The sequence below is a fragment of the Scyliorhinus torazame genome, chromosome 14 (assembly GCF_047496885.1).
Source record: "Scyliorhinus torazame isolate Kashiwa2021f chromosome 14, sScyTor2.1, whole genome shotgun sequence".
Lineage (NCBI taxonomy): Eukaryota > Metazoa > Chordata > Chondrichthyes > Carcharhiniformes > Scyliorhinidae > Scyliorhinus > Scyliorhinus torazame.
In genome coordinates, this window is record NC_092720.1 from 176477679 (window position 1) to 176501577 (window position 23899).

At 44.0% G+C, this 23899-nt stretch overlaps 1 long non-coding RNA gene across 3 annotated transcripts; it reads left to right on the forward strand.

The window, feature by feature from the left end:
• Nucleotides 1-341: 341 nt before the first annotated feature.
• Nucleotides 342-17799, forward strand: LOC140390236 (uncharacterized). 3 transcript variants are annotated; one of them, XR_011934598.1, is made up of 5 exons: nucleotides 342-450; nucleotides 906-978; nucleotides 5076-5166; nucleotides 10240-10353; nucleotides 14727-17799. It is a non-coding gene; the product is annotated as an uncharacterized lncRNA (long non-coding RNA). The 3 variants fall into 3 exon arrangements; XR_011934596.1 differs by lacking the exon at nucleotides 342-450 and having other exon boundaries at nucleotides 611-978; XR_011934597.1 differs by lacking the exons at nucleotides 342-450; nucleotides 10240-10353 and having other exon boundaries at nucleotides 611-978.
• Nucleotides 17800-23899: the final 6100 nt, after the last annotated feature.

Genomic DNA, 23899 nt, shown 5'->3' on the forward strand with positions numbered 1-23899 from the left:
GTGTTTCTCACGGATTGTATTTTCATGGATTGTATATAACAAAGTTATGCTGTGTGAATTCTTTGTGTCTGCTATTGCTTACTGGAGGCACCCGCTCTTGCAAGATCGATAATTTGACTAAGTGTAAATCTTTTATTAAGTGAGCGGTGTTTCTCACAGCAGTAGTTTCTAACAACCCGGTGCACAATGACTGCAGATCCTTAGATTGACAGCTCCCTCTCTCTCCAAGGTTGGGCCACCCTGCACGTCACGCATCATTTCGTCTCTCGTGATTACGAGATTGCGTCATGGTTTGTCCGGTGCTGAAAAAGTCGCGCATGCGCTGCGCTCCTCAGTGTGTAGATTTGCTGCGGTCAGGGGCCGGGCCTGGATTTCGGGTCGATAGCGGTGATCTCAGTTCGGGGCAGTAATACTGGGCCCGAGAGGGTGCTGCCGCGGAAGGGCGAGCGAGTGAGCTCGCACGGAGTCCAGGACCTTTCGGCGTGTGATGGGGGGGGGGGCGGGGGGGGAGGAGAAGGGTAGGGCGTCGGGGCGGGGGCGGGGTGGGGGAAGGGAGAAGGGTAGGGCGTCGGGGGAGAAGGGTAGGGCGTCGGGGGAGAAGGGTAGGGCGTCGGGGTGTCAGGCTTGATTAATGTGGTCTCAATGGCTGAGGTCGGTGACACGTGCGCCGTCAGCAGGAGCACAGGAATAGCAGGGAGTCAGTCCCCTCTTTGCCTGTACCCGCAGCTCTGTGAATATTCTTCCTTTTCAAGTCTTTATCTGATCCCATTTGCAAAGTTACAGATGATTCTGCTGCCTCCTTTCAGCCATGCATCCCAGAGCATACCAACTCGCTGCTTTAAAAATAAATCCTCATTTCATCTTCTATTTCAGGTTGTCTTATCCACTTTTCTTTTGTTTTGCAGCTTTACATTGGGAGATGGAGACCGAGGTGACTGTGGACTCGGGCGAAGGAGTGACGTTGGCTGTGACACTGCAGTAAGATCCATCACTCTTGTGTGTCTTGTTCAAGCTGATCCTGTTTGTATCTGACCTGACAGGCAGAGTCTGCAGACACAGTCCTGCTGTGGCCTTGTTTGTCCCCTGGCCCTGTTTGTCCCTCCACCGACATCAATGTTTAGAATCATAGAATCACTATAGTGCAAAAGGAGGCCATTTGGCCCATCGAGTCTGTGCCGACCCTCTGAAAGAACACACAGTCTAGGCCCAGTCCAAAGCCCCACCCTATCCCCATAATCCCACCTCGGAGAAATTTAACAAAGTCAATCTACCTAACCGGCACATCTTTCGATGTGGGAGGAAACCAGAGCACCCAGAGGAAACCCACGCAGACACGGGAAGAATGTGCAAATTCCACACAGTCACCCAAGGTTGGAATTGAACCTGGGCCCACGGTGCTGTGTGGCAGCAGTGATAACCACTGTGCCATCATCACCCAGCAACAAACCGTAAGTGGCTGAGAGTGTGTGGCACTGTATTAGCTTCCAATTATGGCAAAGTCTTGATGTTAACATTCTCAACCTCAGGTTTAAATCCCTCTCTAAGGAAGTGGATTACTGTCTTCAATTCCTGGCGAGTAATCTGGCAGAGTGGAGCACTTGTCCTTTTACAGAACCCCCTCCTTCATGTTTTATGTATTGATAACCAGAGAACTTTTTATAAAGTTTTCTGCCACTTATACACCCAATTTAAATTGACCCAGGTACTCGTGTGGCATTTGTTTCAGAGAGCAAGAAAACATATCTCTATATTTCCTGTCTTAATTCACAAATATTTGTGTTTGTCAGTTTTTAGCGACACTTGAAAATCTTCATTGTGAAGACACTTGCCCATCTATCACTGTGACTTTTGTTTGGATTTTGTTTAGCAGCAGCTGCAATATCCCAGCTGCATCTAGTACATTTGGTAAAGGGCAAGATTGGACTTTGCAAAAGTTGAGACTGAATCTACCAATTCCAAAACTAGAAGCTCAAATAATTTTTGCATTTTCACAGAACAATATGGTGGTATGATCAATGATATGAGCAGACTTAGGTCATTAGGCCCCTTGAGCCTGTTCTACCTTTCAGCAAGATCATGGGTGATCTGACTGTGGCCTCAACTCCATATTCTGCCTACCGAATAATCTTTTGATCCCTTTAATTCAAGAACGCAAAGCAAATAAAAAGATGTTTCTGTTTCCTCCCCCACTTCAAGTTGTTATATCCAGTTCTCTTCTGTTTTGCAGACTGACTTTGGAGTTACATTTGTAGTAGGGGACTGTATAGGGGAATAGATACTGTTATCTGCAACAAAGAGGGTGAGCATTGAAGGCTGTAATGTCTTTCCAGTGCATGTGATTACGGACATTTCGTAGGGATTGGAGAGGAATCTTGAGTGGGTGGGAAGGGATCCAACAACATAAGGAGTATGAACAGTGAGGGGTTAAATTAAAAACAGAACCGCAAAGATTATCATTTCTGGATTACAATCCAAACTAGAAGGAAATTTGCATTGGGTAATGTGAATCAGAAAGTTGAATGTGTAATTCAAATGTTGGTGGGGGATACTTGGGTTTCCGTTCTTTCGGCACTGGGAGCTATAACATTGGGACGCCTTTAACTGAACCTTTCTGGGACCAGTGTTCTGGAAAATTGTACATCTATTGCTGTAAAAAGTGCTTTCAACTAAATAGTAGGGAGAAAGTTTCATATGAGGGAATATTTCTAAAATCAATGAAAAAAGACAAGGGAATAGTGCAGGTTATTGTATGGTTAATGATAATAAAGAGTGACAGGAATGGACAGGGCATACAAATATACAAGTGCACCAGCAAAAAGATCTGCAGAGGGTAAAATAGTAAAAAAGCAGATCTGAAGAATTATGATCAATTTATTTATTGGTAGAACAACTTGAAATAAATGACTACGATATGAAAGCCTTAGAAAGACCTGGTTATAAAGGACCGTGCATGGGACCTGAAGATTCAAGGGATTTGGACATTTGGGAGGTACAAGAAAAAAAAAAGGTGTTGAAGATCAGTACAATAGTGAGAAATGATCTTGGTTTGAAGGATCAAGATATAGAATCAGTTTGGATTTAAATGAGCAATTGTCAAGGAAAGTTACTGCTGGGAATAGTTTATAGCCATCACTCCACCACCACCATGGTTCAGCCAGTAGCTGCTTTGCAGGACAGAGTATAGAATCATAGAATTCTGTGCAGAATGAGGCCATTTGGCTCATCGAGTCTGCACAGACCCTCTGAAAGAGAACCCTGCCGAGGCACAGTCCCTGCCCTATCCTTGTAACTTAACCTGTGCATCACTGGCCACGAAGGAGCAATGTAGCATGGCCAATCCACCTAACCTGCACATATTTGGACTGTGGGAGGACACCGGAGCACCCAGAGGAATGCAATACAGAAAGGAATTTGAGTGCAAACTCCACACAGATAGTCATCCAAGGCCAGAATTGAACACGGGTCCCTGGCGCTATGAGTCAGTAGTGCTAAATATATGCTATACATGAAGAAATGGAACCTTCTAAGGCAGGTACCACAATCGTGGGTGATTTTCACCTTTTATATAGATTTGTTGAATCAAATTAGAAAAGGTAGCCTGCATCTTGAATTGATGTATTTCGAGCAGTTCCTTGGAACAATTTAGTTGGGAAACGAGGGAAAAGTCTTTAGACTTGATAGTGTTCAAAGAGGTAGCATTGATTAATGATCATCTTGTAAAGGATCCAATTGGGAATAATTGTCACAGCATAATGGAATTTCATTCACTTACAGGATGCGATCGGTAGGTGTAAGACGAGTGTCTTGAACTTAAATAAAGGCAATTAAAAAGTATGAATAGAGAGTTAGCTGGAGCAAACAGAGAAAATAAATTAAAAGTTAGGACAGTGGAGCGTCAGACATTGAGGGGGATATTTCATAACTATCAGTAGAGATGCATGCTATTAAGGAAGAAAGATTTTTTTTTTTTTAAATGGGATGTGGACATTGTAGGCTGAGGCCAGCATTTAATGCCCAGCCTTCACTCTGCTTGAACTGAGTGGACTGAGGGCAGTTAACAGTCAGCAGCTGGAATCACATGTAGGCCAGACCAGGTAAGGATTGCAGCATGTGCTGCATTTAGATTCTAAAGTGCTTTGTGCTTAAAAAGCTCAGTGCAGTAAAGGGTGACTTTTATTTTAAAAAAAAAGAGGAAGAAATTGGAATTTGAGAGAAAACTAAGAAAACATTAAAAAAATCAAAGCATTGCTTCTTTAGATGGTAGGGCAGGGAAATTAGTATAGGACACCAGGAAATAGCAGAAACTTAAGTATTTAGTCTCTGTCTCCAAAGTAAAAACCCAAACACCATTCCAAGGATAGTAGAAAACCGAGATGCAGCAGGGATTGAGAAACATAAACAATGACTAGAACAACTAATTGGACTGACAGAGACGGGCACATCGTGTGGACTTACTGCTCTGTATCCTAGGGTCTTTTAAGAAATGGCTGCAGGGAAAGTGGATACAGGACCAGGTAGTATTTAGTGTGTGGGGCAGCTTGCTCGGCCAATAATTGGCTAAACCTTTTGTGTGACATATGTTCCGGTCTGCGTTCCTTAGACATAAGCTGCAAAGGGGGTAATGGGAGTTAAGGGGAAGATTCAGTGTTCTACGCAGGAGAAAGAAATCACGAGTTGTGGGAATGCTTGAACAGATGACCAGTTGAAGAAGTGTCATGACAAATGCATGGTCAAATGGTGTTACGGTCGGAAGTTTGAAAGAGGAGTTGTAATCTTCTTGGGAAGAGATCTTTCCAGGTTGGAAGGAGAACAGGAGTGGTGGTAAATGCAAGGGAATGCCATTACCTCTGATGAGATAATGTCAATGTTGAGGTTATACCTGGGAGCTTTCTGCAATTCACCAGTTTTCCTGTGTATTTTTTAAGTGAAGCTGAAATATTTGCATCACAGATTTGAATTGGCCCCAAAAGGGCCAAGATGAATGCTAAAAATAATCAAAATTTAACACTGAAAATTTTGCAAAAACTAAAAACTCGCACTTGTCATTTTCTTTGTGCTTTTTCTGATCGTTTCAGGACGCTGGATATCAATAGGTGTGCAGCAGTTTGGCCTTCCACAGGAACTGGAGGTCTGTAATTGGAAATCGGCTGAAATGGGTGGACGCAGGTCAGTGACCACAGTTGCCTAGAATCTAGAGAATCCTGACAGTGCAGAAGCCGGATGAACAGCCCACCAATTGTGCACCACGCCCAACAGCACCCCACCCAGGCTCACATAGCCCACTCTATCTACATAACCCCACCTAACCTGAACATCTTTGGACACGAAGGGCAATTTAGCATGGCCAATCCATCTAACATTTGGACTGAGGGAGGAAACCAGAGCACCCTGAAAAACCCACGCAGACACTAATCTGCATATTCAACAAGGTCGGAATTGAACCAGAGTACCTGGTGCTGTGAGGCAGCAGTGCTAACCACTGTGCCACCATGCCACCCAATTATGTTTTCTTTAGGGCAGTATGTTGCAGATGTATCCCGCAGGCTTAGAACTGGACTGTCGGCCATCACACCCAGGTATTAATTCTGTTTCCGTTCATGCCAAAATGACTAACTGGAAATTAGAAGGATATGCTAATAGAACAGAGGAAGATTCTGTACACGCCTTGTCCGGGACTATGATGTCTTGTCTAAATTTTTCCTTGAAAAGAATTATGGAGTAAGGACACTACTAATTATATGGTGTACAGGGTGGACCTGTTCGCTCTCTAACTTTAAATGTTTGCTGGATCTGATGTGCAGCCAGTCCATTCGTACTCGAGAGAATCTGTTTAAATATTGCGTGCATGGGAAATTATTCTTTCCTGTACACCTCACCTACTAGGGCGGCACTGTGTCACAGTGGTTAGCACTTCTGCCTCAAAGGATTAGGGACCCGGGTCTAATTCCAACCTTGAGTAACTGCATGGAGTTGCACGTTCTCCCTGTGTTTGGGTTTTCTCCGGGTGCTCCAGTTTTCTTCCACAGACCAAAGATATGTAGGTTGGGTGGGCTAGCTATGCTAAATTGTCCCTTACTGTGTAAATATGTGCAGGTTAAGTGGATTGGCCTTGCTCAATGGGTGGGTTTACAGGGATAGGTTGGTGGTATCGGCCTAGGCAGAGTGCTTTCTTGAGGGTCGGTCGATGAGCCAAAAGGTAGGCGCATCTTTGAATGCAGGGTTGGGTTCTGCGATCATTACTGATATTAACTATTTCCAGGCCAGCACAATGGTGGAGGGCCCAAGCATTTGGCTTTCTGTATGAAATTGATTATTCCTTTTGTATCTTGACCCCTTGGCTCCAAGAGTAATTGGATCACTGAACCTCAGCCTAAATCTTATGATAACCATACGGTTTCATGGACATTTGACGTAAATTGGGAAATGTGCATCAGGACTCCATGGAAGTCACTCACTCATGCGCTGAATTTGTCCAGGAAGGTGAAACTTCCAAATGGCCTGATTAGTGCTGCCCAGGGACCCTTAATCATAGAATTCCTGCAGTGCAGAAGGAGGCCACTTTTGGCCCATCAATTCTGCACCCACCCTCCAAAAGAACACCATACCTAGACCCACTCCCCAGCACTATACCTGTAACCCAACCTAACTTGCATATGTGTTTGTTAATGAGTGTGTCTGACACTGAACTCATTGTCAGAGATCTGTGCCAGAATCTTTTTTAGTCTGGGCTGTGGGCATCGCTGGCTGTTGCCCATCTTTAATTGCGCAAGAGGGAGCATTTAAGAGTCACCCATATTGCGGACGATCTGCAGTCACATGTAGAACAGACCAGGTAAAGATGGCAGATTCCCTTCCCTCAAGGCCATTCGTGGACCAGATTGTTTTTTTACGATAATGGTTTCATGGTCATCATTAAACATTTAATTCCAGATTTTTATTCAGTTCAAATTTTGCTGTTGCCATGGTAGGATTCAAACCTGGGTTCTCAGAATATTAGCATGAGGCTCTGGAATATTAGTGCAGTGACATTACCACCATCCCAATGCCTTCCAACATTGTGTTAATTAATTAATAATCTTTATTGTCACCAAATAAGCTTACATTAACACTACAATGAAGTTACTGTGAAAAGCCCCTCGTCACCACATTCCGTCGCCTGTTCGGGTCACATAGGGAGAATTCAGAATGTCCACATTACCTAACAGCATGTCTTTCGGGACTTGTGGGAGGAAACCGGAGCACCCAGATGAAACCCACGCAGACACGGGGAGAACTTGCAGACTCCAGACATACAATGACCCAATCTTGGAATCAAACATGGGACCCAAGAGCTGTGAAGCAGCAGTGCTATTCACTGGTGCTACTGTGCTGCCCCTATGTGGGACCTAACTGGATATTGGCCATCAAAATATTCTGCTGGCTAATAGTTAGTCCAATGCGAGGATCAGACAGCAAGACTGAACAAAGCATTGAACCTGGCCCCACACAACCTACCGGACTACCCCCCTCATCAGCCAACTGCTCACCTACCCTAACAACTAAATCTCTGGCTCCTGACTACCCCTTGAACAGCTAACCATCCAACTACACCAGCTGACAACAGACTACCCTATGGTCACCCAACTACCCCGATGACCAGCTGACCACTACTAGGCCTCAGACTATCTGACTACCCCAACAACTTCCGGACTACCTTCCCGGCCAGCTAACCACACCCTCCCCAACCCGAGTACAAATTGAGTGCCCGCCATCCCCCAACTGCCGGACTAGTTCCCGACCTGACTACTACCCTGACCACTCATCTACTGACCACCAAACTAAACCTTGACCATTGACCACCAGACGACTGACTGTTATACGTTTTAGTTACCGTTGTATGAAGAGTCAAAAGTCCTGTTCCTTTTCACCAAACACCATTTATTTCACTTCCACAGCCTCTGCACAGAACTCTAACATCACATCACCTGACACAAGGGCCACCTGAAGCCCCTTTACATATCCGTGTCAATCATTGGATACTTAACATAAATGAGACAACTAATTGCAATGTCTCTTAATGCATTACTTAACTCTTAACCCATTACTTAACACTGATGACCTCGCAGCTACCCACTACCTATGTGGCTGTACCGACCATCAAGCACCTTCTATTTTAATCCCATTTTCCACCACTTTGTCTATAGCCTTGTATGCTATTCAAGTGCTCATCTAAATTCTACTTAAAATGTGAAGGTCAGCCTTTCTACCCAACTACATCCTTCATAATATTGGACCCTCAATCATCAGGTTCCCCTCCCCCTTCAGCCTTCTCTTCTCTAAGGAAAACAACCCCAATCTAATGAGCCTCCCATCATAACTGAAATGATCCAGCTCGGGCAACATCCTGGTAAATCTACTCTGCACCATTCATTCCTATAGCGTGATGAGCTGAACTGCACACACTGCTCTAGCTGTGGCCTAACAAGTGTTTTATACAGCTCCACCATGACCTCTATGCTCTTATATATTTTAACTAAATTTGAAGTATCCAATTTTTGTTTTTCCATTTTAGGGCCGATATTAGCATGGCCAATCCACCTCTTTTGGGTTGTGGGGGTGAGACCCACATAGACATTGGGAGAATGTGCAAACTCCACACGGACAGTGACCCTGGGCCAGGGTTGAACCTGGAACCTCGGTACTGTGAGGCAGCAATGCTAACCACTGTGCCACCATGCTATTTATATTTAATGTCACATGAATAAAGGCAAGTTTCCCACATGCCATCTTAACCATACTCCTACCTCTCCTGCCTCCAGCGACTTATGAGTATGCGCCCCAATATCCTTCTAATCCTCTACATCTAGTGTCCTGTTGGTCATTGCATTGCATTCCCTTGCATTGATATTTCTCCCACTACCCCACGCTTTTCCGGTTTAAATTCCATTTACCAGTGTTCTGATCATCTGACCAGTCCTCCTTTATCACTCTGTAATCTAAGGCATTCCTCCCCACTATTTACCACACCACCAATTTATGTGTCTTGTGTGAATTTCCTGATCATAACACCCACATTTCTGTTCAGATCTTTAACATACATAACAAACAGCATGGGACCCAGCACCAATCCCTGCGGTACACCACTGGACGCAAGCTTCCAGTCACAAAAATAAACTTTGACCAACACTTTCTGCCTCCTGCTGCTCAGCTCAGCCAATTTTGGACCGGCTGACAATTCGACTAGCCCTCACCCTGCTCACTCCCTGACCGTCTGACTACTACTCACTACCACCTGCCTCCCATCTAGATCACCTAACTATGGAACCCTACTAGAGTACAGACTGCACCCCCCCCCCCCCCCAACCACTTACCTACCCTCCCATGATGAGCTGACTTCGCCCCTCACTCCTCACCCTCCCAACTACCCCTAACCAGCTAACCACTGGACTACTCTCGCTGTCAACCCTATGATCCATCCCCTTGCCCAATTCATCCAACCTAACTACTCATATACATTCACCAACTCACTTATCTGGGCTTTTAATAAAGTTGCCTGAACATGGCAGCCAGTGCAATGAACATGATCTGTGTCTTCTCTTTACTTTGTCTTTGCTGCAATTTCTGGCCTCGCCCTGGAGAGTCTGCGCTCAGCTGTTTCTGCTTAGCTGGGGACTGAGGTCCTGGCTGAAAATAGGCAGTTCATTTGTGATACAGGAAACATGGTGGCGGTCAATGACCGGAAGACACGGGCTATAATTCTCTCGCCAGAAACATGTCTTTTCAATGGATAGCACAATTATGCAGCCTCCTCCATGAGGTAGAATGCGACTTATCTTTATTACAGGAGACCCACCTTCTGCCCCTCTCCATGCGGGCATGGTGCTCAGCTGCAGCTGGAGCAATGTCATAATGCTGGGGCTGTACAGCGATGATTGTGTTGAAGCCGGGGTAGGGAAATTGACAAGCTTAGGACGGTTTTGAGCCAGTGGCTGAGCAGGGAGGATTCACAAATAACTTGTTTAGGGCTGAAGTCCAGATTAAGATCCTCCTAGACCTGCATTTGCACTGAGTGGGGCAGCAGCTGTAGGGCTTTTCCTGGCATCAGGCCCACTTTAACGAACACCCATCATTATAGGTCAATGACCACCATCCTTACAGGAAGGAATAAGTAACAGGATCTTCCTGGGTCAGCAAACTGGAGGAGAGAATATTGTCAACTTCTGATCTGACAGGAATGGATTTTGTAAACGTCTTTTACAGGGGCTTAGAAAGGGAGGATTTACACACAGCAAACCTTAAACCAAGAGAAATATTTGTTCTGAAATTCTAACCAAGACACTGAGGGTTTTTGTCAACTGAAATTACAGCTATGAGGTAAGGTTGGGCATTTTTCTTTTCCTCAGACAAGAGAAGATAGAGATGATTTGATAAGTATTTTTTGCAAATCTGAATGGATTGGACTGGTTGGATATGGAGAGAATGTGTTCACTTGTGAGATAATGCAGAACTGGAGGCCGTAAATATAGTTATGAACAAGGCCTCATTTGTTATCAACATGGCAACATTTGCTGAAAAGCTTCACTCCATGACGTCAGTGCGAGTGATGAGGTTGTGAACTTTCCTCATTCCCTCCATGTGATATTCATCCTCTCCAGTTAGTATATCGGTTTTGCTGAAAGCAAAATTAAAACTTGCAGCTATCCTAATGAGGGCTGAAACTGCAGTGCAAAGTCAAATTACCTGTCCTGGAGAGTACATTTTAGAACGAACAATTATTATATTCAGACCAATATTCAAACCCATTTTCACCTCTATAACTTCTTTCAGCTTTATCTTTTTCTTGGCACATTTTCAGTTCTGTTGTATACGAACACTGGCAGCTCACCCATCAATACCTGAAGCATTTTGCTGTACTTCTACTTTTTAATATAAAGAACGGGAGAGGAAGCCGATACATGTCAAAAACCAAGTAGCAGGGCAGAGAGTAAAGAAATAGTCAGGAATGCAACTTTAGGAACTGCAGCTAATGACAAAACGACAAAAAGTATACTGGTAAAACCAGAAGCGAGAAATTATGAACAAGCGAATAAAGCATCAGTGCTCATGGTTATGGGTATAACCCAATTAAGAATTCTATATACTGATGCACTGAGTGTAAGGAATCAACTAGATGAGTTGTAGACGCAAATTAAAATTAAAGCTTAAGATATGGTAGCTATTATGGAGACATGGCTGTAGGATGGCTGGGACTGGGAACAAAATATACCTGGTTATAAAGCTTACAGGAGGGAGAGGGAAGATGGCCGAGGGGGTGGAGTAGCCTTGCTAATTAAAAATACTATCACCTCAATGGTGAGGGGGGATATAATGAGGGGAAAGCAACTAGTGGAGACTATATGGTTAGAACCAAGGAACAGAAAATGATCAAAAACTAATGGATCTTATGTATAGATCCCATGGTAGCAGTCCTGAGGCATGAGATTGTATAAATGCAGAAATTAGGCAAGTGTAAAGATATAGTAGTATTAATGGGGGATTTTAACTTACACATAAATTTGAAAATGCAGACAAGCGCCTGTCAGAAAGGTAGTGAATTTCAGCAATATGTTCCAGGTGTAACAAGTGGACAGACAATATTAAATTTAATTATGTAATAATAAAATTTAATTACTAGCCGAACTGCAAGAACATTTATTAAACAGTGATCACAACATGATTGAACTCAGTGTAGCATTTAAAAATGAAAAGCATGTTTCAGATACGATAATTTTATATTTGGGCAAGGCTGACTTTACTGAGATGATACAGGGGCGCAATTGGCTGACCGTGTTGTGCTCAAGTGAGAGAATCTTGTGAGAGCCTTCAGCCGGCCTCCCTGCTACCTCCGCCCCTCACGGGATTCACCAAAGTCCTGCGAGAAGTCTGAGTCGGAACTCCACCATAAATGGACGTGATGAAAATGCGCTCCCGGTAGTAGGTCTCAAACCAACTTAAGACTTACTCACACAGGATACACCGGCCTCCCTCGATTCTCTAGTCTTCCCAGGGAGGCTGTAGCTAGGTGCCATTCAGCACTGGTCCACACAAATGTGGGCCAGGCAGAACAGCACCCAGAGAGTCTCCTGGGCTATTGGAGATGACCTGGGTGGTTAGGTTAAGTGCAGGGTGGCCTCCGGCTCTTCCCCAGGAACGCGGGCACCCGGACACTGTCAATGTGCCCAGTGGCCCTGCCAAGCTGGCTGGAGCACTGTCCAGGAGACAAGGTGCTTGAGTGCCACAGTTGCAGTGTCAAGGGTCAGACCCGGGGGGGGGGGGGGGGGGGGCATGGCCATGAAAGGAGGATGGGGGTGGGTGGGCTGAAGAGTGGGGGGGTGCAGGGCAGATAAGTAGGACCTCCGGGTGGTTTGGGGGATAATGGGTTGGGGTCTTGGAAGGAAAGGGGTGCTGTAAGGGTGTTCGGGTGCACCAGGGACCCCATATTGGGGTGTCCTCACTTGTGGGGTGTCCATTTATGTGGAGGTTGACGTTGCCCATGGGTGGGGGCCCCACAAGCTCACAGAGATCGGGGCAACCTCAGCCCGATCTCTTCAATTCTAAGTGCGGGCAAAACTGGTAAGAAACTCCACATGGCTCAAAAAAGTGACTTGCATGTCTTTGAAAAGTGGTGGGGAGCTCCCCGACAAAGCCAGCAGGAAACTCCCTGAAAAAGCCACTGGGAAATTGATGGAATTAAACAGTTACAAATCCCCAGGACCTGATGGTTTCCATCCGAGAGTCTGAAAAGAAGTAGGGAAGCACATTGTAGATGCCCGAATTATAATCTTTCTGAGTTCCTTAGATCAGGAGATGTCCCTCTGGATTGGAAAATTGCACACGTCACTCCACTTTTTAAGAAGGGTGAAAGGCGGAAAGTAGGGAATTCTAGACTGGTTAGCCTAATATCTACGGTGGGGAATTTGCTGGAGTTTATAATCAGGGATGGGGTAACTGAACATCTTCAAAACTTTGGTCGATCAAGGAGAGCCAACATGGATTTGTGAGGGGAAGGTCATGCCTGATTAATTACATTGAATTTTTTGAAGAGGTGACTAAAGTGATAGGGGAATGTCAATAAATGTTATTTATGTGAACTTCCAGAAGTCCCACATAAGAGACTGTTAAATATGATTGGAGGGCAAGTTATTGACCGGGATAGGCAATTGGTTCAGTGGCAGGCGATAGAGAGTGGGGATAATGGGTAAGTACTCTAATTGGCAGGATGTGACTCTTGGTGTACCATAGGGATCTGTATTGGGGCCTCAGTTATTCACATGAATGACTTGGATGATGGCATGAAAAGTCATGTGTCCAAATTAGGCGGCACTGTAGACAGTCTAGATGATAGCATAAAATTGCAAGGAGATCAGTCTAGGTGACTGGGCAGATTTGTGTCAGATGGAATTCAATGTAAGCAAGTATGAGGTTATCCATTTTGGACCAAAAATGGACAAGAGCAGAGTAATTTCTAAATTGGGAAGGGTTAAGTACAGCGGATGTACAAAGAGACCTGGGGGTTCTGGTGCACAGATCCTTAAATAGCCACGAACATGTGCAGAAAATAACCAAAAAGGCGAACAAAATGCTACCATTTATGTCTTGAGGGTTGGAGTACAAAGACACTGAGGTTATGCTGCAGCTATACAAAACCCTGGTTAGACCCGACTTGGAGTACTGTGAGCATTTCTGGGCACCTGACCTTAGGAAGGATATATTGGGTTTGTAGAGCTTGCAACGGATGCTTGCAAAATTAATACCTGGACTACAGGGTTAAGTTGCAAGGAGAGATTACACAAATTAGACCTGTTTTTGCTAAAATTTAGAAGGTTAAGAAGTGATCTGATCGAATTATTCAAGATATTCACAAGGACAGGCAGGGTAGATAAAGATAAATTATTTCCACTGGTGGGAGATTCTAAAACTAGGGGGAATAGTCTAACATTTATGGCCAGACCATTCAGGAGTGTGGTTGGGAAGCACTTCTTTGTACAAAGGGTAGTAGAGACTTGAAACTCACTCCCACAAATAGCAGTTGAAGGTAGAGCAGTTGTTCACTTTAAATCTGAGATAGATAGATTTTTGTACAGCAAAGATATTAAGGGATATGGGCCAAAGGCAGGTACAAGAAGTTAGGCTACAGATCAGCCATGATCGGGGCAGGCTCAAAGGACTGAATGGCTTACTCCTGTTCCTATACGTCATCCACTTTTTTTTCTTGCACAATCTGTAACACAGTTTTATTCACAATGGCCATAGAAATGTGTGGTGCTATTTTCCAACGTTTTAAACACAAGCTGTGTTTGCTGCTGATGTCTCCAGCCAATGACATCATTGGCTTTCCGTGTATACGTGGATAACTGCAGATATGTTAGTGGCCATTTTGCACAGTTATCTTACGCTGGCAAGAGACGCTGCGTATGGATGAATCCAGGAGGGAAAGAAGAAGAGTTTTACCTATTGAGAGGCCAGTGAGAATGTGGAACTCACTCCCTCAGTAAGTGGTTTTGGTGTGTTTTCAAAGGAAACTGGCAGACTGCATGAGATGAAGGGGAGTAGAAGGATAGGCTGAAAGGTTAAGATGAGGTGCATGAAATGGCCGGCGGTAAGATGGATTATAAAGAAAACAATAAACATTCCCTGGCATGAACAATCTCTTTCTACTCTATATTTTGTGTAATTCTGTGTATATTTTGTGTAAAATCCTTTTACAGGACATGAGAAGAGGAAGATTTGTACAACAAAAGCCGAAACCAAATATAATGCACTCAATTCATAAGGATCTGATTATCAACAGCTTTTGAACGTGGAACGAGAAATGTTTGTCTGTTCTGTCTGCAGGAAGATTTCAACGGTCCATGTGACTGGAAGGTACTGACGTACAGCCGAATGAAAGTATTCCCTTGAGCTGACTGCGCAAAGAGCCTTAATCAGTTACACTGCTCCCATTCAGAGTGTGGAGAAAACCATACACACGTTCTGAGTCTAGTCGCGTTTCAACTGGACAATCAACCTGGAGAGATGCAAGGAAAACCACATTCTGGAGAGACTGTGGAAATGTGGGAATTGTGGAAAGGGATTCAATTACCCGTCGGAGCTGGAAACTCATCGATGGAGCCACACTGGGGAGAGGCCCTTTATCTGCTCTGTTTGTGGGAAGGGATTCACTCCGTCATCCAGCCTCCATACGTACCAGCGGGTGCACACTGGGGAGAGGCTATTCCCTTGCCATGTATGGGAAGGGATTTAATGTTCTCTCCAACCTTCTAACGCACAAGTGAGTTCACATGGATAAGAGACCTTTTTAAATGTTCTGTGAGAAGAGTTTTAAAAGTAAGCTTGATCTGCTAACGCACGTGCGCACGCACACTGGGAGAAGCCATTTATCTGCTCCATGTGCAGAAAGGGATTCAGTCGGTCATCTCACTTGCTGAGGGACCAGCGGGTTCATCTGCTCAGTGTGCAAAAAGAGATTCACTCAGTCATCCCACCTCACTGAGCACCACCTTGTGCACACTGATCAGAGACCTTTTAAATGTCCTGCCTGTGAGAAGAGCTTTAACAGGGATTGAAAACTAGTCTCCGTATAGGTGACCATGAAACTACCAATGTTATGGCGAAGATGAAAGTTTGTTGAGAAGTGTTTGGTGAAAAGGAGGAGGCGTGAGAAGGGCTGTCTGTACTGAATGTTGATTGGATCGGATGAGAGTATCCAAGGATACTGAGGCAAGTAAGATTGGAGCACGGGTTGGAGTAGGCCATTCAGCCCATTGAACCTGCTCCCCCGTTAAATATTATCATGGCATCCACTTCAATGCATTTTCCACAATCCCCATATCCTATCCATTTATACCATTAGTGTTTAGAAATCTACAAATCTGTGATTTAAACATACTCAATATCTAAACGTCCACAGTCCACTGGGATAAAGAATTCCAAATATTCACAACCCTCTGAGTAAAAACAATAACCTCTTAATCGCTGTCCTTACTTTGAAATTGTATCCCCTCGCTCTCGACTTCCCAAACAGGGGAAATACCTTGCAAACATCTACCCTGTCTGTCCGTTTAATTATATTGTAGGTTTCAATGGGATCACCTCTCATCGAAGTTCCAGAGAATACCAGCACTATTTCCCCAATCTTTTTTCATAGGACAGTCCTGCCATCCTGGGAACAAGTTTGGTGAACCTTTGCACATCCTCAATGGCTATAACATCCCTTCGAAGGTAAGGGGGCCAAAACTTCATACCGTTCTTCAGGTGAGGTCTAACTAAGGTTCTGAACAATGGAAGCAAAGTTTTGCCACTACTCAAATCTCTTGTGGTAAAGGCTAGCATACCACTCACCTTCCTAATTGTTTGCTGTACCTGTATTTTAGCTTGCAGAAGCAGTGGCCATAATTTTCCAATCCACCGTAGACCCAGGACTGGTGCCATAGCATTAGAGATTTGCATGATTGTTCAAAAAATGGCATTTGGATAAGCACAGCAACTACAGACCAGTCTGTTTAACCTATTGGGGAAATTTGTAGAAACAATTTGGGACAGAAGTCACTTGGGCAAATACAGGTTAATTAAGGAAAGCCAGCACCAATTTCTTAAGAACAAATTGTATTTAACCAGCTTGATTCTCTTGATGAAACACTGTGTACGTAGACCTTTTAAAAGGCATTAAGTGCTGCACCTGTGAGCTAAGTTAGAACTAATGGAAGAAAAGGGAAAATAAGATTATTTGAGAGGATAAAGAGCAGTGATGAGTGGTTGTTTCTAGAACTGATGGAAGGATTATGGTGGGGTTTTGCAGGTTCAATATCAGGTTTTTATTAATTTCAAGAACTAATTCAATATGGCTCTTGGGGCTAAAGGGGTCAAGAGATATGGGAAGAAGGCGGGATCAGGGTATTGAACTTGATGATCAACCATGATCATAATGAATAGCAGAGCAGTCTCGCAGGCCCATATGGCCTATTCCTGCTTCTGTGAAAGGTGAAGGTTATTGGCCTGAAACTTCAACATCAGTGGAGGGTGAAATAAAGTTAATCTGCTGTGTTTTTAAAGTGCTAATTTTAATGGTTTAGAGACACAGGACTAAGAGTGTTTGACCTTTTTGTATGAGAACTTGTTAAGGATGATGTTTATGTAACTGTGATGGTCGAGTGGCTGAAGTGTTGGACTTGAAATCCAACGGGGATTAGAATGCATAATATGTAACAATGTTTCAAACAGCTCAATTTATTTCATCCACTTCCTCTGGAAGGATTCTTGAGTATTGAAATCGGGACATCCAGATTAATTTCCTGATAATGGACACAAGTTTGGTTAAAAGTATGAAGAACTCTTAATAATGCTGCAAAGCTTGTCCAAATATCAAAGCATTCAGCCAACTGTCCAGAAAGTTGCAGGTGGGGAGGTTTTGGCAGACTGTGGGAATCGATCATATACTTGGGTTACTGTTTGGCCGCAGCAGTCTGTCCCACAAATGTGCAGGTATGTGGTACACATGCTTTTGTTAACGGCAAAGTGTAAAAAAAAAAAAAAAAAAAATACTGCAGTTGCTGGAAATCTGAAATAAAAACAAAATTATTTTTTAAAAACCTCATCAGGCTGGAAAGCATTTGTGGAGAGAGAAAGAGTTTACGTTTCAGGTCTATGAACTTTATGTCCTTCAAATCATACATTCCCATTTTTTAAACGAGGATTCCAGAGGTCTATGATCTTTATATCCGTCAAATCATACGTTCCGATTTTTTAAGAGGATTCCAGTCAAATATATTTTCCTGAGCTCAACTTTCCAGACTCTGCTTATTTATTCCTCTGATTGTCCTTTGCAGTAAACCACAGCACTAAGTCCTGAAAAATTTGGAAATTGAATTGAGCAAAAAAATGCTGGGAGCATACCACAGGCCTGGGAGCATCGGTGTATGAAGGAAACAAGTGGTTACTGTTGTATGTCACTTTTAAGTAAAATTGTTTCTATGTAATAAATTTCCACAAGTAACTTCTCGACCTATTTAACCTTGGCAGTGTTACTGCCACATGCTAGTTCAATAACTCAGCTAAAACCTGAATATCCAAGTCTTGCCCTCGTATGCAATTTAAGGTGAGCTCTTGATTTGTATTCCAGGCATGTGTTTAACCCCTCAAACTGTCAAAGAACATCACGCACTGGCTTCTCTACATATAGGCTGCATTGTTAATCATACATCCTACTCTTAAAAGGTAATTCCACATCATCCCAATAAAGTAAGGGAGTAATACTGGAAAGGTTTGGAAATACTCGACAGTTGAATCTAGACTCTCTAGAGTGGAGAAGGAGGCCATTCAGCCCATCGGGTTTTCACAACCCTTCGAAAGAGCAATCTATGTCGGCCCATTCCCACGGCCTGTCCATATAACGCCACGCATTGATCACGGCCAATCGTCTCATCTTAACGTTTTTGGACACTCGGGGGCAATTTAGCACGGTCAATCCACTTACGTACTGGCAGCATTTCACCTCTGATGAAATGTAGGAAGCCTGAAAGTTTACTGCTGCTTTCTTGTCAAAAGGTGTTGCCAGACCAGCTGAATATTTCCAGCATTTTTGTTCAGTCTTCACTTCATACTTACTGTATATGGGTTATTTAGCTTAGTGTGAAGCCAGGTATTATTTGACACTGTCTGTTGACAAAGCTCAACATGGGCACAAACCAAAAGCAAAGTGCCCACCCAATGAATTCTGCATTGCAGCACAAAGACAAAGGTTTTAAACAAACAGACTTCTAATTCTCTCTCCAATGCAAATCCGCGGACTTGGTGGGCAGTCAGGTGGAAAACTAGCTTTCCGTTCACAGATATCAGCTTTGAAATTTGCGTCAGCTATCTCTGGTAACTTAGCTGCAGGGTTCAACTATGAAGAAGTCATACAAATTCAAAATGTTAACTCTGTTCCCCTTTCCACAGATGCTGCCAGACCCGCTGAGTCTTTCGAACATTTTATGCTTTTAATAAGTGTTTAAAGCACTGGTTTAAATCTCTGATTGGTGTTCAGGTGGCTGTTGAGTTTTATTGCAGTCAGTATTTTTTAGGCTTTTATGTGAGCAATATTTTTGACAAAGATAGGCAAAAAAGCAAATTGTGGCGAAATAAGTGAGTGGACTAACGTGGGAAATGTGACATCGTCTACTTTGGTGTGAAGAATAGAAAAGTAGAATACTGTTCAGATGATTGAGTACTAAAGCATGTGGTGGAACAGAGGGTACTGGGTGTCCTGGGAAATGTGCCACAAAGCATTAGCATGTTGGTAAAGCAAATAATGAGTGAAGGGCACTCAGTGGTACACATTCCTCCACCACAATTTTGAGAGCAAGAAACTTGTGTCAGAAACAACTGTGCTACACTTAAATGAGGGTAATTATGAAGGAATGAGAACAGAGTTGGCTGGAGTGGGCTAGGAAAGGAGTTTAGCAGAAAAGACGGTTGATCAGCAAGGGCAGATGTTTCTGACTCAGAACAAAGATATGCCAGTGAGGAAGAAGGATTCTCACAAGGCGATACATCAACCATAGTGAACCAAGGAAGTGAAGCATAGTATTAAATTGAAAGAAAAAGTGTGGCAAAGATTAGTGGCAAGCCAGAGGATTGGGAAAGTTTTAAAAACTAATTAAAATGTCCAAAAAAGAGGGACAAGGTGAACTATTGGGGTAAATTAGCAAGTAATATAGAAACAGATAGCAAGAGCTTATTTAAATATATAGAAAGGAAGAGTGAGGTCAAGGTGAACATGGGCCCCTTAGAGAATGAGACTGGGGAAGCAATGGTGAACCAGGAAATGGCAGAGGAGTTAAACAAAAACTTTGTATCAGTCTTCATGGTGGAAGACACTAATAATGCTAAAATACTCAATAATCAATGGGGGGAGAAAATCATGGGACAAGTACGAGGGAATCTAATGGGGCCAAGGCAGATAAGTCCCCTGGACATGATGGGTTACATCCAGGGATATTAAGGAAGTATTTACAAAGATAATGGATGTGCTGGTAGTAATCTTGACTTGGATGAAGGAAGTGAATGCACTATTGTCAAGACTGCGGGTGACACAGAGATAACCAGGAAGGCAAGTGGTCAGGATGACAGAGTGTCCAGAGGGATATAGACAGTTTAGGTGAGTGGTGAAAAAAACTTCAGTTTGAATATAGTGTAGAAAATATTAAATTATATACCTTAGTAGGAAGAATAAAGGAATTGAATATTATTCAATATGATAAAGACTGCAGAATACTGCAGCACAGGTGGATTTGGGGTGTCCTCGTGCATAAATCATAAAGATTGCATGCAAGTTAAGCAGATAATTTCAGGCAAATTGAATGTTTAACTTTATTTCAAAGGGAATAGAGTATCAATATAGGGAAGTACTGCTAACATTATATAAAGGCTCTAGTTACAGCACACCTGGAATACTGTGAACAACAAAAATAGAGCTGCTCAGCACGTGTGCAAAAGACAAGGCTGAAGCATTCATAATAATCTTCAGCCAGAAGTGTTGAGTGGATGATCTCCGTCTCCTCCAGAGGTCCCCAGCATCATAGATATCAGTCTTCAGCCAATTTGATTCAACCCACGTGATATCAAGAAATGGTTGAAGGCACTGGATGCTGCAACGGCAATGGTCCCAAACAATATTCCGCCAATAGTACTGAAGACCTGTGCTCTAGAACTTGTCATGCTCCTAGCCAAGCTGTTCCAGTACAGCTACAACACTGGCATCGACCCAGCAATGTGGAAAATTGGCAGCTATGTCCTGTACATAACAGGCAGGACAAATCCAAACCACCCAATTACCGTCCTATCAGTCTACTCTTAATCATTAGTGGACTGATAGAAGGAGTCATCAACAGTGCTATCAAGCATCACTTACTTGGAAATAATCTACTCACTGATGCTCAGTTTTGGTTTCGCCAGGGTCACTTAGCATATTACAGCCTTGATTCAAACATGGACGAAAGAGCTGTGCTCCAGACATGAGGTGTGAGTAACTGCCCTTGACATCAAGGAGACCGAGTAAAACTGGAATCAATGGGAATCGGGGAAAACTCTCTACTGGTTGGAGTCCTGGCACAAAGGAAGATGATTGTGGTGGTTGGAGGTCAGTCATCTCTGTCCGGAGACATCACTACAGGAGTTCCTCAGGCTAGTGTCCTAGACCCAACAATCTCCAGCTGCTTCATCAATGAGCTTCCTTCCAACATCAGGTCAGATGTGGGTGTTGGCTTAGCTCAGTTGGCTGGACACCTGCTTCATGATGCAGAGTGAGGCCAACAGCACAGGTTTAATTCCCGTACCGGCTGAGGCTGAAGACCACCCTGCCTTCTCAATCATGCCCCTTGCCTGAGGTGTGGTGATCCTCAGGTTAAAGTACCACCAGTCAGCTCTACTCCTCAAGGGGAAAGCACCCTATGGTCATCTAGGACTGTGGTGACTTTATAAAAGCAAATTACTGCAGATGCTGGAATCGGAAATGAAAAGAGAAAATGCTGGAAAATCTCAGCAGGTCTGGCAGCACCTGTAGGGAGAGAAAAGAGCTAATGTTTCGAGTCCGATGACTCTTTGTTGAAGCCAGACCTGCTGCAGTTTTCCAGCATTTTCCCTTTCGTTTCTGTGGTGACTGTACTTCGATGTGGGGATGTTTGCTGATGACTCCACAATTTTTAGCACCATTTACAACTTCTCCGACACTGATGGCAGTCCACGTACAAATGGAGCAAGACCTGAACAATATTCAGGCTTGGGCTATCAAGCAGCAAGTAAAATTCACACCACACAAGTGCTAGGCAATGGCCATGTCCAATAAGAGGGAATCAAACTAGCCATATCATTCCTGTGGCAACAAGAGCAGGTCAGACTAGGAATCCTGTGGTGATTAACTGACCTCCTGACTCCCCAATGCCAATCCACCATCTACAAGGCACAAGTATGGAGTGTAATGGAATAATCCCCACTTGCCTCGATGAGTGCAGCTGTAACAACACTCAAGAAGCCCGACAACATGCAGGTCAAAGCAGCCCACTTGATTGCCACACCTCCCACAAGCATTCACTCCCTCCAGCACTGATGCACAGTAGCAGGCGGGCATAGCAGCTACAAGATGCACTGCAGGAACTCACCATTGCTCCTTCGGCAGTACCTTCTTAACCCACGACTACTCTAGAAAGACAAAAGGCAGCAGGTACCTGGGAACACCACCACTTGGTGGGCCCCCTCCAAGTCACTCACAACCCTGACTTGGAAATATATTGCCGTTGCTTCACTGTCGCTGGATTAAAATCCTAGTGCTCCCTCCCTAATAGCATAGTAGGTGTACTGACACCACAGGGACTGCAGTGGTTCAAGAAGGCAGCTCACCACCACCTTCTCAGGGCAATTAAGGATGGGCAACAAATGCTGGCAGAGCCAGCGATGCCCAATCCCATAAAGAATGAATTTTTAAAAATTCCATCATAACTGCTGAGGCAATTGATACCATTGAAAAAAGCAAATTCAACCATGTCCCTCTGTTAACAAATCCTTTTAAAATGTGCAGGATCCAGATTTGTCTATTCGTCAAAAACTAATCACTGGGTCATAAGATATCTCTGCATTAACTTATGTGGAATTCTGTCCATTAGCTTTTGATATAGACTGCTGACAGATAAGACAAACAAACCGACGATAAAGTGTTGCCTCCGCTCACATAAATGGACAGTGGTAAGATGGGGGTCTTCCTTTTAAGGGGATGAGGAAGGCTTTCTTCTCGTCACGGGTTGTTAACCTTTGCATTCCTCTCCCCGACTGACTCATTGAACATATTCAAGGCTGAGTGAGACAGACGTTTAATCGGAAACGGACTCGAGAGCTATGGGTTGTCAGGAAATTCCAGCTGAGGCCACCATCAGATCCGCCATCATGTAAATGGAATGGAGGAACAGGCTGCAGACGGCAAAAGACCTACTTTGGTCTGGTGCAGGCACTAAATGAACCTGCTGACCGAGCAGTGTGATGTCCACCTTGTTGTAATCAGAGAGCTGGGGCCGTTCTGGGGCGGCCTGATCGTATAATGGTTAGTACTCTGCGTTGTGGTTGCAGCAACCTCGGTTCGAATCTGAGTCACGGCAAGGTTTTTTTAAACACTTCGCTCTCTGTTACAGTGCATGAAGGAACAAAATGGGAAATCAAATTTCTTGGCACCAAGCAATATTAGTTTGAAAATAAACGTCTCTTTATTGCTTCAGCTAATGCCGTCACGCGTGCATTCTTGATCCACTAAAAGCCTGCTTTTAGATGATTCTCCCTTCTGTAATCATCAACCCTCCTCTCCTTACCCCCCTCCTCCATTAATTTCATTGTCACCTTGCTGAGGCACTGCCGAATCTGGCACTGATCCCTGTAAAACACAAGTCACAACCCTCCAATTAGAAAAGCATTCTTCCATTGCTACTCTCTGCCTTCTATGACCTTGCCAGTTCTGTATCCACCTTGCCAGCTCATGCCTGATCTTGTGTGACTTCACCTTTTGTACCAGTCCATGAGGGACCTTATCAAAGGCCTTACTGAAGTCCATATAGACAACATCCACTGCCCTACCTGCATCAATCATCTTTGTGACCTCTTCGAAAAACTGTCAAGTTAGTGAGACACGACCTCCCCTTCACAAAACCATGCTGCCTCTCACTAATACGTCCATTTGCTTCCAAATGGGAGTAGATCCTGTCTCGAAGAATTCTCTCCAGTAATTTCCCTACCACTGACGTAAGGCTCACCGGTCAGTAGTTCCCTGGATTATCCTTGCTTCCCTTCTTAAACAAATGAACAACAATGGCTATACTCCAGTCCTCCGGGATATCACCTGAAGACAGTGAGGATCCAAAGATTT